Genomic DNA, 6,414 nt, shown 5'->3' on the forward strand with positions numbered 1-6,414 from the left:
CGGCGGCGCCTTTCCCGCGCTGCCGCCCGCATCCTGGCAGATGAGTCCGACGCACACGGAACCCAGCACCTCGCGCCCCCTCCTCGCGCCCACCCGCGCACCCCGGCAGAGAGCATGGAGAGGCTCTCTCGGAGCGCCCCATAGGGCCCGGTGCGGGAGCTTTTTTTTTTTTCCCTCCTGGAGTTGCGGGGTTTGTGGAGCTGCAAGGACCTGGTCGTGTGGCGCGAAAATCTCCTGGCCGGAACGCGGCGGGACGCGAGCGCCAGAGGGGCGGAGCGGGGGCCGGGGCTGGGGCTGCGTGGTCTGTAGCTGTGTTGTGCTTCCACTTGTAACTGCTGCTTTTTCCTCCACCATTCTGGGAAAAGATAAACATAATTAAAAAATAAAAGACCACCACACAACTGCCGGTTTTCAAGGGCTGGGGAGAGGGGGCGAAGGGGATCTCATATGTGCCCCGTATCTCCGCGCAGGGAGGCGTGGAGCCCGCGGCCCTGCTGCCCCAGGGCTGACAGCTCCTGCGGGGAGCACAGCCTGCTTTGTGCGGGACGGCCGGCAGCACGCAGGGGTTGTGTGCCCTGCTGCCCGCAGGTGAGATGTTGCCTTAGGGGTGAAGCCTCCATGCCCTTGTGGGTACAGCAGTGCAGTGGGGTTTCAGAAAGAAGTTGGCTGTATTACTCTGCAAACAATTACTTGAAGCAGGGCCAGAGGAAAACAAACCCGCAGTGACTGCAAACTGTTCTGTGTAACGTTGCAATCTCACGTTAAACCAAGCACAGCCGTTACACGCCACAGTATGATTGCTGTGCAGTCGGGATTTGGCAGCCAGGATCGGGTGAGGCCCTGAAAGCTGTATGTGATTTGCAGCCCCATTGCTTGCTGTAATCCTGCCTTTATCCTTTATCCTGCTCGGGGCCTCCCAGCAGCAGGCACGGCCCATGTCAGGCACGATCGAAGTGGCCCCGCACACGCAGGCCCGCAGCCCAGCCCGGGCTGTGAATAGCTGCAGCACAATGGGCGCCAGCTCTGCTCAGGGTCTGTGTTTTCTGTGGGCGAGTCTCCTCGTGAGAAAGCAGCTCCGCTTTCAGTCAGCCTGTAATTACAGCCTTACCTGCACAGAGCGCAAAACTGGGGGCACTGCCCAGAGTGGCCACCCAGGTGGCATCCAAGCAGCTCAAGGCACATCCTGAGCAGCCACGGGCTCTGCTCCTTCCAGAAAAAAAAAAAATCACAAATATCATATCGTTTCTCAGTGGCAGCAGCTCTTGTCAACATTCTGAGCCGGGAGAGTCAGGATTTTACTAGAAAATAACCGTCAATAACATGTAAAATGTTATGGGGCTAGCCTGTGCAGCAGCTTATTTCCCAATTAATGCTTCATGGAAATAGCGTTCTCCAAGCCATGTAAGTAATCAGACAGCTTTAAAATGTATTGGCCCAAGCAGGGACTTTGTGGGGAAAGTGACTAGGAGCTGGGGAAGCCGTTTGGCAGAGGGGCTGCAGCCCTGCTTAGTGAGGCAGGGAAATAAATGGATGTGCTTAGCTCCTGCAGCCCCAAAAGGACGCTTGCTGTTACACGGGTGCAGGAGGATGGCTGCTTTTGTAGATTTACACCAAGACCTCTGCGTGCTTGCTGGACACCTCTGTCCCCTTGGCTTCTCGGTCCTCATGTTCTACTGCTTCAGCAGAAGGGGAGAGTAGAGATTCTCATGACCGCAGAGTACCTGTGGCACAAAGCAGTAACACGTATCTTGGCTCTGTAGAAAAGAATAAGATTGCAGCCACTAATGACAGTAATTAAAAATTTCTCTAAGAGCTGTCCAATCACCTCTTCATCCGAGCAAATTATAGTGTGTTAGTAAAACCGTTAGTGCCACAAAATGAAGCTAAAAACGTCTTGCATTAAAATAATCAGGCCTCGATTTATGATGTAAATTGTAAATCGGTAACCTATAACATGCACTAATTGTTTTCCTCTCTTATGAAAGGTGTGTTTCTGTAAAAGATCTGATCAGGCACGTGCATTTGCTCAGCTGCCGCCCTGCAGTGGCTACTGCTCTGCAGAGGATGCGTGAGGTGCACCGCCAGCTCCCCTATCATTGGCTGCCACCCAGAGAAAGGAGGGTGGCTGCTTCTGTGGACTTCGTTGTAATTGGACCTCCACTGGTTTGCTGGACGTACTTTTATATGAAGTGCTTTTTCGCTTTGGCATTGTGCTCTGAACTGGAATTTAGCATGGATAATTGGTTCATAGCCATGGGCACTGCTCCACAAAATACCTCCACAGTGCAATTAGTGTCTTTTCCCCCTTTTTTTTCTCTGCAAGGAAAAAATATTTTTTTGCTTTTTAATTCATATCTCGTGCTTTGCTGCAATTTCCCTGGTAGCACAGGCTGGGTGCAGACACGTCCTTCCTGCTGAATTGAAGGTGGCCACGTCTGGTCCTATTTGACAGCGTGTTTCTTTGACCCAGGCTGCTGAGGCCATAAAAATAGAAAGAATAAGAGAAAAGAAAGCCAAAGGAATAACTACAGCCCAGCGAGAGGAAAAGTACACGTTGATAAATGCCTCCAGGAGCCTGCATTCATCAGTGCCCTCAGAGAACAGCTGAAATGTGGTCAGCTCTGACAGAAATCTTAATGATTATTCCAAGTACACATCGCAGCGGATCGTTCAGAGCCCAGGGCATTGTGATGCACATTATGGAGCGTAATTACAACACTTGTTTGAGTATCCTGTAGCCGTTCGTTCTACAAAATGCATTGAAAAAAAAGGTTGATAAAAAAACCCTGGCTGCTGTTGATATGCAGAGACCACTTTTGAAAGCTCGAGATCCCAGCCCTTTCACTCTTGGGCTTCGATTTGTATTTCCCTTTGAAAACACAAAATAGATTAAGTCACATCATAAAGAAATTGCTTACAAAGTGTTCTGCAAATGCATAATGGTGGGAAACAGGAGGCCATCAGAAAGTAATAAAAATTGCTCTCTGCACTGTTTTTCTGCCCTTTTATATACATTTTGCTGTGAGGGCTGATTTGTGTTGCCTCCGCCAGCTGCCAGGAGGGCAGAGGGGACAGGTGGGGTGGGGGCAGGCAAGAAGCCCCCCAGGGTTTCATGTCCTTCATGTGCTTCCCCACAGCACAAGGAAGAGGCCCTGTCTCTGCTGCAGGAGCGCTGACCTTTCTTGCTGAGGCAGGACAAGAAATCTGTATGTTGAGCCTCAGGTGTGTGAAGCCACTCTGTTGTGCGGCGTTACCTACAGGACGATCCCATGGGGTTTCTCAGAGGAGGCACTGAACCTTGGGGCTGTCCACCACCCCCTGCTGCTGCCGTCCTCTGAGAGGATCTTCCCAAATGCCCTGTGTAAAAACAGGATCTTGGCAGACCCTTATTAGTGTTATTGCCATAATAGACTTCTCCTCCATAACCTCTCACTTTTTGCAACAGACTGGCTTGAACTGCCAAGCATTGGCACTTCATTAGATAAGAAAATTATGTAAAAAACCCTTATATGGTGGAAACATATACAGAAAATAATGCTGTCAGATGTAATTTGCAGAGGTAGCACAGCTATTTGGCTCCATTTTAAGTGATGCAAGATGTCAGGAGGTCTTCCGGTTTGTTTTTTTTTCCCCCACAATTACAAAAGCAACTGCCTGTCTTTCTCAGCTTAAAGTAGTAATGAGAATAATATTTAGGTCAAAGTGCATTCGCTAGCACAGTAAAAAATTCAAGTGCTCATCTTTGACACACAGCCCAGTATTCTTGGCAGAAGGTTTGCATTAAGTCCTAAAATGCTTGGGGTTTGGTCCCCATTAGCATGGGGTCCACTTGAGAGGAGTATAGTTTGGGGAGCAGTGGAGGAGGCACAGAGGCTTTGGGCAATCTTTCTCCTTAAATGGGCTCAGCAAGCACATGGCGAGTGCACAGGGCCGTGGTGCGTGCCCAGGGAGAGGGGCATTGCACTCAGACATCACTCAGAATGCCAGAAAGCATTCAGTGGGAGCAGGATAGGAAGAGGTGAAATTACAGTAGTTAATATTTTCTTTAAAAAGCAGATGATGCTGGGTTCAAAGGGCATCAGCTGTGACTGCAGCCATCCTGTTGGCCTGTCCAAATTTGTCAGGACCTAGAGAACCAGTCTTGGTGTGTTGTTACTACTCACGCAAGTGAGGAGCAGAGATCCATGGAAATAGGGTGTGTGGGGCTTGCTGAGTGCAAGGATGGCAATTCTTGTGGCTCCCAGGAGGGCCAGAGTCAAACGTTACCAAGTGAAGAAGCAGATCCCATGTCACAGCCTCACACATTCATGAAATAAAAAAAGAAAATTTGTATCTGACTTAGTAAACCTGCTCCCTATTGGACGCAGATACTCACTTGCTTTGGACATCCAGTTTTGCATTTGCCTTCATGAATTCTCTGTTTTTCATTATCTAAGCCAGAAGACATCCTAGAGCTGGCTTCTTGTAACTCTTGTAATTGCATTTTACACGCTGGAAAGGGAAAACGTGGGTACCTCTCAGGGATTAGGAAAACAGCAACATCTATACACAGAGATATGAAGACCTAGGGAAAGGAGAGCCGGGAGAACAAGGGTTGTCTCTATAGCAGCAATAGGTTGTGCCACTTGTAGGGTCAGCCATACTGGTAAACTGGAGGGCAGGGTGTCCCATTGCTAGTGCGCGATTCTAGACTTCTCAATACTTAAATATGCTTAGTTTTGACAGATTTATGATACATAAATAAATAAATGAATATAAAAAAACCCCAGTATGGCTCCTTTGTAAAGGGCAGAGATTTTCTGGGGTGCACATCCCCAAGATATTCTGATTTTCCGTATTGCAGTGTGGCCTTTCAGCCAGCAGTGGCTGTGTGGTGGTAAAACATTCCTCAGTTTCAGAAAGTATTGGGGGTGAAAACGTGGGAACATTTGTTATGAAATTTTCACTTGAGCAAGTTTAAGGGGAAGACTGTATACAGAAGATAGGAAGTGTATTTTTTACAATTAAAATTAAAGAAAGTGTCCACACTTGAAGCAGGAACTGTATATAAATATATTCCAATATGAGGATTTTTAGGGATTTAAAAAATTGTTTGCCACTGAATTATGTATTTATTGCTTTTTTGATACAAGAAGAGCTTTGGTGCCATGGTTTAGGGCATGCACTGAATAATATTTTTTTTCTCCACAAGATCAGTTACTCTTGCTTTGACCACCAATTCTGAAACAACAAGAGGATTCCTAATCAGTCACTATTGCATGATTGTTTAATATTAAAAGGAGTGATCAATACCATCCGCTCCTCCTTTAAATGCTAATGAACACTTTAATACAACAGATGTGGACAGACAGTACACTGCAGATTAAAATTAGGCACAGCATTAAATTGCTTACAAACAGCAGAGCAGTCCTTCTGGACATCTTGACAATCAACCACAAGCAGACAGTAAATCTTGAATTGCCACTGCCTTGGTGCCTGCTGGGTAGGGCCCTGTTGTGCAACTACACTGCTGTCCTCATCACCCTGCAAGAGCAACGCACCCTTCCGAACTCTCACAATTTCTTTCTAGGATTTGTGCTGGCCCAGTTGTTAAAAGGGGCTGGTGAGAACCAGAGGATGGTGAATAACACATACCCCCTGGTTGGTATCCGAGTAGAGCAGGGGATGTATGGAGGTCACTCCAAAAGTAATGCCTCCGATTTATTTACATGGAAATTACAACAGACACAGGAAGGTTCAACCTCAACTGCCTGTTGTTGTGGGCAACGTACTAAAGTAAGAGGCATTACTTTTGGAGCAGCCCTGGCATGTGCCCTTTTGACAATCCAGTGAGGAGGCAGTGGTGATAGGGGCTCATCAGGGATGATGTGCTGTTAGCTCCTCCAGCATTGCTCACAGTTGCATGCCAGTGAGCATCGCTTGGCACTGATGGTATCTTGTACCTCACTCAAAGGCATCTTTAATTTACAGTTTCTTGGCTTTCAGAGGGTACCATGTATTGCATTGGGTTCAGCTTCCTTTATCTGTTTCATTCTTTTTTTACCTCTTGCATCTTGGGAAATCCTAACTTTTTTTCCCTGTTTAATTGTGTGAAATCAACTTGGAGTGAAAAGGCCAACAAGGAACTTTCTGAAGACAAGTGAGTCTACGGCTGTGCTTTTGTTCTCAGTGGAGCTATAGACCACATTAATCACAAACTTTGCTGACCTTGTCTTTACTGCCTGAAGACTGAAAGACAAAGGCAGCACAGCCTGGCCACATTTAAAAATTCAATTAAAAAATGCCTGCTGCCCAGGGATAAACATTATCACAGACCTCAGAGGGGATGGATCTATCCATTATAAAGGCAATGCCTTGTTCTCCTTCTCTTTTTCTTTTTTTCTAAAAGTATAAAGCCTATTTTTTTTTTATCCT

General features: G+C 47.1%; 1 protein-coding gene across 1 annotated transcript in view; it reads right to left on the reverse strand.

Moving 5' to 3' along the window:
- LOC104911778 (mitogen-activated protein kinase kinase kinase 20-like) overlaps positions 1-6,414 on the reverse strand; it is a 23,743-nt gene that overhangs the window by 16,972 nt on the left and 357 nt on the right. The gene's annotated exons all lie outside the window — the stretch shown is intronic.

The sequence above is a fragment of the Meleagris gallopavo genome, chromosome 7, assembly GCF_000146605.3.
Source record: "Meleagris gallopavo isolate NT-WF06-2002-E0010 breed Aviagen turkey brand Nicholas breeding stock chromosome 7, Turkey_5.1, whole genome shotgun sequence".
Taxonomy (NCBI): domain Eukaryota; kingdom Metazoa; phylum Chordata; class Aves; order Galliformes; family Phasianidae; genus Meleagris; species Meleagris gallopavo.